This window comes from Nansenia antarctica (genome assembly GCF_963989245.1).
Source record: "Nansenia antarctica genome assembly, chromosome: 12".
Classification (NCBI taxonomy): domain Eukaryota; kingdom Metazoa; phylum Chordata; class Actinopteri; order Argentiniformes; family Microstomatidae; genus Nansenia; species Nansenia antarctica.
This window is the reverse complement of record NC_137682.1, coordinates 8,589,788-8,602,180: the sequence shown is the minus strand read 5'-3', so window position 1 is coordinate 8,602,180 and position 12,393 is coordinate 8,589,788.

Sequence of the window (12,393 nt, the reverse complement as noted above, 5' to 3'; positions counted from 1 at the left end):
TGAAAACCAACACTGAAGAGATGTATTTCAGGTTGTGCCTTGGATTGGAGGAAGGACAGATTGATTATTGTTCATGAACAGAAAGGTGTAGGGTTGGGCAAAAAGGGGTACAAGTTAATACACTGTTTTTAAAAGAGAAGGTGCTGTTTTACAAACCCGTTTGAATATTTTTAAAGTCGAGTTTACTTAAAGGATATGAACGTTTATAAGGAACCTTCAAGAAGTATAGGTTGGTAAGCAATGATGTAGTTAGGTGTAGTTAGGCAGGTCTAAATCTAATCTGGGTTTATAAAGCCTTAGTTAAGATTAAATATAGGAAGTGCAGTTTGAGCGTGTCTGAGGTACCTGCAGGTGGAGCAGTAGTATCAGCTATTGCTGATGTGTTCTTCTCTCTGAGGCCAAGGACAAGGAGAGTCATTTTACAACACTTCATTTCAGTGGAAGCTGGCGGAGCCTGAAATCAGAGGACGGGCTCATTGTAATGGATGGAATGGAACGTTTGGTTGACAGCATGTTTGATGCTATTCCTTATTCTGTATCCATGCCTTAACAATAAATCCGTCCTCCGATTTCTACCTCCACCAGCCTCCCCACTTTTCAATTTCACCCCTGGAACTTTCACTACATAACAGACTGTGTCTACAGTACAGTCCCACTGCCACTGACTACATCTGCTACATCTGCTTATATCTTTTCTACATCACATTTTCCCCTGTTCAGAATACCATTTCCTCTCCTTCCTTCTGTGGGGAAATAGAGACCTTCTGTCTAAATCAGTATCCTACATTTAATATAATCTGTTACTACCCATGTATTCTCACTTTGAATCGGGGTATATCAAATCAATGCCATCAGTCCGTAGAAACATGGTTGTAAATGTCTTTATTAGGATAAACCCCTTGAGATGTATCATCTCGTTTTAGAGAGGGTCCTAACATAATAATCACAATCATAACAGCAGAAATATGACAGGTCATAAAACAAATCATAAAGAAGGGTTGCACACACACACACACACACACACACACACACACACACACACACACACACACACATATATATATATATATATATATATATATATATATATATTTGTGTTCACAATAAAGCATTACATCAAAGAACCCAACATATAACAAAGGTCATAGTTGGATACAAGTAGCACCATTTTCACCACAGCTACGGAGTCTCCCTCCGGCTAGCCATGGAGCCACTCTACCCTCTGCGCATCATTATGGACTAGTGCATGGCACCTGGCACCTGTGCGTTGCTCACCTGTGTTGTCTCATGCCCTCACTCCCTTGCATTCCCCACTGAGTCTTCACTGTGTGTGCTCGAAAGGTACGGTATGTATGTACTACTGAAAGTAAGCTATTGATATCTCGAGTCCCTGGTCACTCTGTTTGTTATTATTTTCTTGTTTAGTCTGTTACCCTTACCAGTTCAACATTCTGTTTTGGAGACTGAGTTTCTCCTATTTTGTTTTTGTTGATTGTCCATGTTTTGTACTCTTTGTTTGCCATTATACTCTCAGTAAAAGAGACCTTTTCATTTGAGTCCGCTGCCTCTCGTCTGTTCATTCTGCGCACCGTACCTGGGTCCAGTCCTCTCATTGTCATACCTGACATACCACAACAGCTGACACAGTACAATATATTACAAGCTGCTTGGCTTTTTTCTTTGGGAGGACACATATCAGTACCGCTAGCTGACACCTGAAGCCAAGGCCACTTACTAACTTTACTTACTTACGTAGTCCCATTGCCCCAAAAGGAACCTAAGGTCATCAACGACGCCTGTTCAACAAATTTGACTATGGGCAAGCTTTTCTATTTCACTCAGGAGCAGCCAATGTTTTTGTGTTTGTGTCACCACGGGGGCTATTTCGTTTTTTTATCAAAGGCTTCCTTCATGTAAAACCTATTTTGTGTGTTTTCATGTACCAATACAGACCCACACACACACACACGGTGTTGAGCTGTGTTTCCTACTTCATAACTATCGGGCATGGCAGTAGCCTTTTAGTATTGCTCAAGATGTCAAACTGGGAACACTTTTTAACATCAACCAGAGTTATATTATGAATCACTGGGAACAACGTGTGTTCTGACACGGCTGCTTTCAGACTTGTGGGCGGTCGGCACTAAAGTCAACAAACGCCCTAATTGCCTCCAAGACATAAATTTGTATCACACACACACACACACACACACACACACACACACACACACACACACACACACACTCACTCACTCACTGGCATACGGTACTCACACATCCACATCCACACACTGCCACTATCAGGCTGTAGCCATTCCATTGCAGCGGTACTACATCAGAGGAAGGGTATGGGTCGATGTCAGTGATTGAGGTTTCGGTGTGCCGATCAGGGGTGCAATAGATCACCTGATTCAACTAATCAAGTACAAAGCAATTATGGTTTGTACTTGATTAGTTGAATCAGGTGAACTGGTGGTGGAACAGATCAAATATGTGGTGCGGCTGGGGCGCCCCGAGGAGAGGGTTGAGAATCACTGCAATAGATCATTGGGTACAATACTGACAGATTTTGAAGCCATCGATACCATGTGACGTCCTGCGTCTGCGCTGGTGCCAAGGTTGATGCTATGAACCAAGATGACAGCACCCTATTCTTGGGGTTCGCTGCGCCAAATTGCTATCTTCCATAGTGCAGCATTATATTTCATATATCCATCAAAACATCACAAGTCACTTTTCCTCATTAGAAAGAAGATGTGCACCACAAAAGTTCCATTTAGTCGGTGATAACTGTTTTATCTAAATCTGAACAGTTGTCCGTTTATGCATACTAGTTCAAGAACGTGCTACACTAAAACAACAAATGACAAGTTCTGACATTGTGACATTCTAAACTCTTCATATTTCAGTCAAATGACATAATGTCATTGTGTGTCACTATGTTAGCATTGGTTCCTGGCTAGGTTGCTAACCGGCTCACACGAACTCCAGGTGAACTCGGATGGAAACCTGTCAACTAGCCCCACTGTTCCCATTGGATTATTTACTGCATTCATATGTTGAGGTCACAGGCCAACAGGAGGATGCTGACAAATTCCTTTGACCTATTTGCAGATAACTTTCACCAGCTTTGGAGGTATATTTGTGATCCAGAGGTTTTTGAGTTAGCATCAGGAAGGTGTCAGGAACTGATTGGGCTTCTCCACGGGTTTCTGTCCAGAGTTTTGAGTTTGAGTGGCATTGGGAGGTTTGGTTGTTTGGTTAGGTTGATCACAAACACTTTGTTATTTCTTTCTCTGCTCTCTCTCTCTCTCTCTCTCTCTCTCTCTCTCTCTCTCTCTCTCTCTCTCTCTCTCTCTCTCACACACACACACACACACCCTTGTCTTTCTGCCTGCCGCCCGCATCTGTTGACAGTTGACTGACAGGTGAAGTAAGAACGGTTCAGTTCAGTTCCCTTTTCTCTGCTGGAATAACCAGGAACAATGTGCTGTGAGCTCTTCCTGCTCATTGGCTTTTTGTTTATATGTTGGGAAAATCGAAATTGTGATGGGTTTACAGTGATACCTGCAGACTGCCATTGTCAATGGGTTAACAATGGTAAATATTTGTAACTTTGTCAAACATTAAAACGGTGGTTATTCTTTCTGGTCATAGTAAGTTGACTGGAGTTGGGATGACTGCTTGTGCTGAGAAGGAGTGGAAGGTCTGCACTTCTCACCAGTATGCAGGTTTTTATTTATGTAAGCGTTTCATTTTGGACGTCCAACCGCTCTCAGACAGTAGGGTTTATGAGTATATATTTGTGGGTAACCCACCCCCTTCCCCTCTCTCTCCCAGCCACCCTGTCTACCCCCTAAAAAAACATATCAAAAGGTTAGTTCATAATGTCTGTGTGGGATTAAGTCTTTCCTTGTAAATCAGTGAGGGTTTCCACTTCTAAATCTCACTTACCCTCCCTCCCCCTCGTCTCACCCCCCACCCCACCCACCCCCCCATACCTCTACTCTGCTCAGACCAGCTGACTCTCCACAGATGATGGATTGTCCTGGCGGATAGAGAGTCCATCACAGAGTCCACACAAGGCTCCTGCTTGTCCACCTTGGGGCTCCGTGGCGCCCCTCTCCCTCCCTCCCTCCTCTTCCTCCTCTCTCTCCCCCCCCCCATTTCCATCAGGGACGTCCTGCGGCCGTGGAGCCGTGTCTCGGACGCCAGCCCCCACTGACACGTGGGTCAACAAGATGGTGGCTGGCTTTGGCGTTGCACACGGGACAATAAGGGATTTCTCCCATTTGCTCTCTAGTTCGCCATGGATTCAACAAAGGGCATATTGATGCCTGAACTCAAACAGGGGAAGACTCTTGAGAAAAGGGAAAAGGGGGGAGGAAGAGAGGGAGGAAGAGAGGAGGGGACACACAAGGTTTAAAAAGGAGCTAAAACAGGGGAATCTGGGAAGAGGGGGAGGGGATTGGTGGGCAGTAGTACTGTTTGTTTAACTCTCCCTTTGCTTGTTTAAACGACGGGGGTCGGAAAGAAAATAACTAAAGCCTGTATGGTCACTTTCATCATTTTGGATGAGTGTGTGTGTGTGTGTGTGTGTGTGTGTGTGTGTGTGTGAAGGGGGGGGGGGGTTCACCCCAGAGACAAGTCAATTTAAATAAAACAGTAGCTGCTTGTGCGAAAACCTCATAATGTGATTCTATACAGTCTTGACCTGAAGCTGTGTTACTTGAGCTGGGAGATTTACTATGCTTTCTCGAGGGGGGTGTCGGATGTGGCGAAGCAGTTTTGGAATATCGATCATGCACAAAGATAAGAGTCCCTTAATGTGAAGTTGTTCAGGGACCCTGATGCACAGTAGCCCCAAATGAGCTAAACTAGACTTGCCATCTGTGTGCACATCTGCTGGTATTGTTCAGCTGTCTTCTTTCCACGGGTAGACTTTACAAGAGCTGTCGGTGACCTCCAAATGAAAAGGCTGGTTCAGCAGTGTCTTTGCGCTTTGCCCTGGTCACTGCTAATATGCTGACTCCCGAACACTTCATAATGACATGTGCACGTTCAGGCTTTTAAGGGCTTTTACTACAGCTTTTATAAACAATGAATTAATGACTTCCTGCTTAAGCGAGCACACTGAACATGGCACAGACAGGGTCACAAATCCAACCTGATATCGTACGAAATGTACAGTGCAGTCTCACTAAGTAGCTCAACAATCAATGTATCATTTTAGAAACAGATAAAGAATCAATCCATCCGTCCATCTGTCCATCCATCCATCCATTCATCCAAATACATACAGTGCTGTATTGCACCATGGCCACGAGCAATCCTCTAGGAAGAACTTGTGCAATGAACAACATCTGAAATATGCAGTTGCAGCCACTCTGCTGCGAATGTTTCAACGGTGCTGCAGCGGAGCATCATTCATCGAACCCAGAACTACAGCATCCTGTAATTGTAGTTGAAGTAATTGTGTTTTTTGCCTCAATACTATCTGCATCAAGTTGAATAACACTTTCTTTGAGCCATCTGTGTGATATATTATGTATACTTAGGCATTCATTCATGCATCGGCAGGTAATGTGTACACTGCACTAAGGAGCTATTACGAATTTCATTCATATTACGGAAGTTTAAGTGTTGAAGAGCCCACTCAATATAACGAACAACAGTTTTAGGATAACTAAATATTTATAATTTGTGAATTGGATTCACTGTATCGCATCCCGTGCTGCTTCAGGCTACTGGGTTAGTGATACATGGCTTGTAAACAAACATATGTTTTAGGACGTGTTCAAAAGCAAGGACTGTGTGATTATCTAATTATGTGTAGTTATGTGTTATATTTAATATCTATTTTATGGGTTCATAAATAAAATAAAATAAAACATATTAAAACGTAAACATTTTGAGAACACTTTATTTTCTGCATCAGATGCCTCCTACAACAACATCTGAAAGGTGAAAAAAGAAATGTCTTCTATACCTGGGTCTTAAAAGCTGGACTGAAACCAATGTGTGCAATAGATACTCATTTACCCTCTAGTATTACATTTAGAAGATTTTCAGAGGGAATTAGTCACTTGTGGGTTGAGATGACATATGATACCATTCGCTTTAGCGGCAAACATCATCATCTCCATTACCTCTTCATTGGGTAATCATTTGTGTTAATTGCTCTATTGAACAGGTCTTTGATGAGCCTTAGAGTATCAGGTTTGGGTCTCCGTTTGAAATATGAACAGGGCATTGGGAAATAGATCAATGTAGGTCTCAATGCTATTTACATTAAGGATAGTCCAAGACCAAGACAGTATGTATAGGCAGTGGGGTTTGCTTACTGAGTGATGGTGCTCAGTTGAGGGAGGTAAAGAGTGAGAGAGTGATAGTGAGAGAGAGGGCAGGGGTGGTGGGCGAAAGGAAGGAAGGGAGGAAGGGAATAAGGAAGAAAGGAAGGAATGAATGAATGAATGAATGAATGAATGGTCTTTATTGTCATTGCTACAGTACAGGTACCAAACAACGAAATTTAGGAGGGGTGGCTCCCCTGGTGTTAGGAAAGAAAAAATAAATAAATAAATACACTTTTAAAAAAATCACAAGAAGGGAAGGAGCTGGTTTACATAAATAAAGGCTATGTACACTATCCACTATACTATACTGTACAGATAGACGACTAGGGTTGTCATATTGCACAATAGTGTTATTGCACATTTATTTAAAGTGTCGCAGTTTGCAGGCTTGAAATGTACATATTTGTGCCTCAGCACTACACCTGATTTTTTTCAGTCCAGCAGCTGCCATCAATCCGTCCAGACTGTCCAGGGCCCAGAACCTAGGTCTTTGCTGTGTTCAGGGCCTGGACGGCCCTGTGGTAGAAGCTGTTCTTCAGTCTGTTTGTCCTTGCGGCCAAGGTCCTGAACCGCCTTTTCGAGGGCAGCCCGGTAAAGTGTTCGTACCCAGGGTGGGTTGGGTCCCTGGAGATCTTGGAGGCCTTCCTGAGACAGCGTGTGTTGTAGGAAGGAAGGAAGGAAGGAAGGAAGGAAGGAAAGATGGGTGGATGGAAGGATAATAATTAAAACGAAATATGTGAAGTGAACCGGGGAACTCTATTGAAAAAACACCAATTAATGATGCTTGTATCGACCAGTCCTGGCTCGTGTTGACTATTGACTCAAAATGACGAACTGCAGTGACCCTATTGAGTCCTGGGAGAGTTGGGAGTGTGTATTCTATGGTTGCAATCTTAACACACCCTATCCACACAGTACATGACAAGCTGGTGGGGCTACTCCCTATCCCATGCCATAGTATCTACATTACACCACTCACCACCTCCCTCACAAACACACACACACACACAAACATACCACACACACACACACACACACACACGCACGCACGCACGCACGCACGCACGCACGCACGCACGCACGCACACACACACACACACACACACACACACACGCACACTCACCACACACACACACACACACAGAGAAACCCTCTGGTGGTTTCTTATCACTATGATATGTGACTTGGTGGCTCCGATCAGCATCTTGACACACTTTTCAGTTCGACAGTGTGGCAAATGTGTATTTAGGGGTAAAGTGTGTGGTTTCCCAACATGGCTTCTAAATGGAACAACTCGACGAAAATAGGACACATTTGGGGACCCCGATATTGTCATTATAATGTAGTTATTGTGTATAATTATTGCATGGTATAGTATTGTGGTATGGTATATCGTTGCATGCAACGCCTTATTTCATTGTTTTTAATGTAGTTATAATACAATTTCTTGAGAATTGTGACAATCAAACATAATTGGATTATCATATTGGTTTCTGTTTCGTATGTTGTGTAATTCTGATTGGTGGTCAAAGTCTCATGTTAGCAGGAATATAATACAATTTCATATTTGCACAATACCTAGATTTTTACAAGCTCTTTCAAATGTCTTTCATTCATGATCATGAACAGAAAAAGCATTCCTTCCACTTTGTACAGGTTCTCTTTCTTTTTAATCAAAAACTACATCAGTAGTCGGAACATCTAATCAAACCTCCTGTCCTGGATCTTAGTTTTTTTTTCTCCAAAGCACTCCAGTCCATTCACTTGGATAATAGCCTTAACACATTCAATGTTTGACGGCTATGTAATTATGTCTCCAGGAGCCATGTAAGGAGGAAACCCCTTTTGTATGTGACTCAATCTAGAAATGAGGATTTGATTTCTTCACCTGAGAGACACCTTCTGGTTCTGTAAAAGCATACTGCTTGGCCAGTACAGGATAACGTGCAACCTTGGATTGACACCTCTGGCCCCCCATTGAATGCAATGCAGTTGACCACTACTACTGTGTTTCCAATACCACATCTTCAGTTGCGTGTTCAACAAGTCAAGTGGACTCTCTTTTGTATCACCTCTTTTTTTTGTTATGTCTTAGCCAGGGTTCTGCTTCTTGATATTGAGAGCAGACCTTGAGATTGTTTGTTCAAATCTTGACATAGATCAATTGTTACTGTCTGATTGATTGCAAGGAGGTGCACTCAATACATTAATGATCAATTATCCAAGGAGGCAAGAGCGGTCAATGCATAAATAATTAATGATTTGTCGATTAAATCATCCCTTTCTTTTCACATGGCATATATCAATAAATATGTATACAGTTATATCCCAGTCAGCATACAATTGTGGGAAATATCTGGTCTTGTGGTGGCATATATGGCTCAGTGCCGGAAACTGCAAGTACTATATGGGCCAGACCTGGTCCGAAAGTTGGGGGCCAGCCCTGGGTGAGAGTTGGGGGCCAGCCCTGGGTGAGAGTTGGGGGCCAGCCCTGGGTGAGGGTTAGGGGCCAGCCCTGGGTGAGAGTTGGGGGCCAGCCCTGGGTGAGAGTTGTTGGGGGCCAGCCCTGGGTGAGAGTTGGGGGCCAGCCCTGGGTGAGAGTTGTTGGGGGCCAGCCCTGGGTGAGAGTTGGGGGCCAGCCCTGGGTGAGAGTTGGGGGCCAGCCCTGGGTGAGAGTTGTTGGGGGCCAGCCCTGGGTGAGAGTTGTTGGGGGCCAGCCCTGGGTGAGAGTTGGGGGCCAGCCCTGGGTGAGAGTTGTTGGGGGCCAGCCCTGGGTGAGAGTTGTTGGGGGCCAGCCCTGGGGGAGAGTTGGGGGCCAGCCCTGGGTGAGAGTTGGGGGCCAGCCGTGGGTGAGAGTTGGGGGCCAGCCCTGGGTGAGAGTTGTTGGGGGCCAGCCCTGGGTGAGAGTTGGGGGCCAGCCCTGGGGGAGAGTTGGGGGCCAGCCCTGGGTGAGAGTTGGGGGCCAGCCGTGGGTGAGAGTTGGGGGCCAGCCCTGGGTGAGAGTTGGGGGCCAGCCCTGGGTGAGAGTTGTTGGGGGCCAGCCCTGGGTGAGAGTTGTTGGGGGCCAGCCCTGGGTGAGAGTTGGGGGCCAGCCCTGGGTGAGAGTTGTTGGGGGCCAGCCCTGGGGGAGAGTTGGGGGCCAGCCGTGGGTGAGAGTTGTTGGGGGCCAGCCCTGGGGGAGAGTTGGGGGCCAGCCCTGGGGGAGAGTTGGGGGCCAGCCCTGGGGGAGAGTTGACAATTTGCTTTGGGCCAGAGGTGACCGACTTTAGACCAGAGAACAAAGTTTTACCTGGGCCACATCCAGATGCCAGTAGAAGTCAGAGGTGAGCCAGATCTGGGCTGTCATTTCTCTGCTGACAGGGATGTTGAAAAAGTTTTTTTATCTTGTGAACAACATTTTTACTGTACTTAATCAAAGGTCTACCTGCATGCCAAATGAACATATTGGAGAGAATTGTGACAATCAAACGTAATTGGATTATCATATTGGTTTCTGTTTCGTATGTTGTGTAATTCTGATTGGTGGTCAAAGTCTCATGTTAGCAGGATTAAAACAATGCCGCATTTTTATGACGTTCATTGGAGATTTTAATTGTTATTACTTCCTGGGCCAGGGGTGTCAAAACATAATGTACTAGACCAGGGGTGAATGGACCAAAACACTAGAACGTGTCACATTTGACTTTGCACCCCTTCAGACCGTTTGGCATTTTTTCAAATGTGCACAGGGAGTGGTTCTCGCAAACCAGAGAAATATGGAAAGGGAACAGGGGCGTGCTGTACACAACAACACACAATATGAATAGTATGAAATGACATGAATTATTTATCCAATCCCACCCACTGTAACAGATCACAGACTGAAATGTTCACTGAGACCATGTAGAGTTATCTCTCTTACTTGGATGATAAGACATTTGGTTAGTACATGTTTGTGTGATTGTGGCATTATGGCATAGTTTTCCCTTTGAACAATGAGTTCACCTGGCTGGCCCAGCACGCTTTGTCCACTCTAGTTGCATCATCAAAGTGCCGGTGGTTTGGGAGATCAGGGACCAGAATGGAACCTTATCTGAGTGTAGGCTTAATGTTGTGTATGTGTGTACTGTATGTGTGTGTGTGTATGGGGGTTAGGGGGAGGGAGGGAGGGGGGGGGGGTTAGGGGGAGGTTGGACTGAACCTTATCTTTATGGCAAGTGTGCGGCAGATAAGATCTCCAGTGAAGCCCTTTATTACCCCATGGCTGATTTGTGACTCCCCCTCTTTACAGTTAATCACAGGTGGAGAAGACGTGGGGCCCCTCTCTTAGGCCTCATGGGTAGTGTCAGATTATGGAGTTCTCTCACAGCTGGGAAAACTGGGATGTCTGGGATAGCACTCATTCTGAAACCAAGCGGTGAAAGTGACAGTTATGCCCACACTTAGATTCACGAGGATGAGAAAAAAGACCTGTCAAAAGACAGAAGTCGTACTTAAGCAATATCACACGAGAGGGAGTGCTGTTATAATGGCATATAAAGGAAGACTGAAAAACAATCATCAGTTCCCTTTAAATCTTGAATTTAACTCATTTCCTCGGCTGTGTTGTTCGAGTGCGGCTCACATGCCTGTAATAACTCTGCATAACCACAGTAGGTTATGTGCGTACGTCAAGTCAATACCTGACGTAGAGCTATGATCGTTTCCACGGTCAAATTGACTTTGATCCAAAGAACTTTCTATAAATGAGGCCCCTGAAGTGGCCAGCAATGAGTCCAGATCGAAAATCCCATAGAACACCTGTGGCACGATCTCAAAACAGCAGCTGGGAGAAGGCACCCTTCAAATGTGAGAGACCAGGAGCAGTTGGCAAAATAAGAGTGGTCCAAGAGATGTGTAAACAACTCATTCATGGTTACAGGAAGCGATTGATTTCAGTATTTTTTTCCAAGGGGTGTGCTACCAAATATCAAGTTTGTCCAGTTTTGTCCAGTCCATTTTTGGGGTTCTGTGCGGAATCATGTCAGATTTGGCCTTTTTTCTCTGCTTTTTGTCTTGTTCCAATGTTCCAAACATGTTCCAAAAATGTGAATACCAAAGCATTTGTAATTGCGACAATTTTCTGACAGTGGTGCATTATCTGACAGAAGTGCAGCGGTGCCAATATTGTTGTCCATGACTATGCTCTATGAACAACTCCATGGAGGTATGCCAGAGACACAGGCACAAGCGTGTTCTCTTTGACCCCTGAAGGTATTATAAGTATGTGGGCTGCTGTTGCTCCAGCTGCTTGGCACATCTCACTGACTCCATTTCAAGTTTTCTCTAGGCAGGCAAGCTGGCTGGCAGGGTTTTTCACTTCCAGGTTCCACTTCACGTGCCTGTGAGCCAAGATAACTGGAAAAAAAGATATCTGCACCCCTTTTTTTCCTCGAAAAAAACCCCAGACACTCAGACAGGGATTGTGCAAGTGGAGCCAAAGTGGGAGCAAGGAGAAACTGAAGGGGAGACAACGCTGGTTGAAGAGATAAGATGACAGAGTGGGAAGTATGGAGGCGAGGAAAGAATTAGACAAGGAAATCTCACAAGGAAAAAGATAAAGGAGGTTGACAATGGAACTAGCAGAGTAGAACAATGGGGTTTCTATGGATACAGTGAATGTTCCTTTGAGGCAAGTGTTATGACATACAGAACATGTACCCGAAGCAGTATGTTAGTCAGTGGGCAAGGACTTGAGAGAAAGGATGGCATAATGGGTGGCATGTGGTGCACACTGGGGTGTTCAGAAATCACGTGAAATATTATCCTTGCACTCAGCATTAACTCAGAAAACAGGGTGAATAAATATTGAGTCATGGAATTTCAGCTTAATTAATTTTAATTAATTTGTAAACATAAAAAAAAATCTTCACTTTGACAATATGGGTTATTTTGTGTAGATTAGGGGGAAAAACTATTTTGTACACAATGTGGAAAAAGTCCAAGGGGCTGAATACTTGAAGGCAATGTACCTGTACTCTCGTAAGAAGTTATTCTGAAAACTTGGGTGGTTGAAAT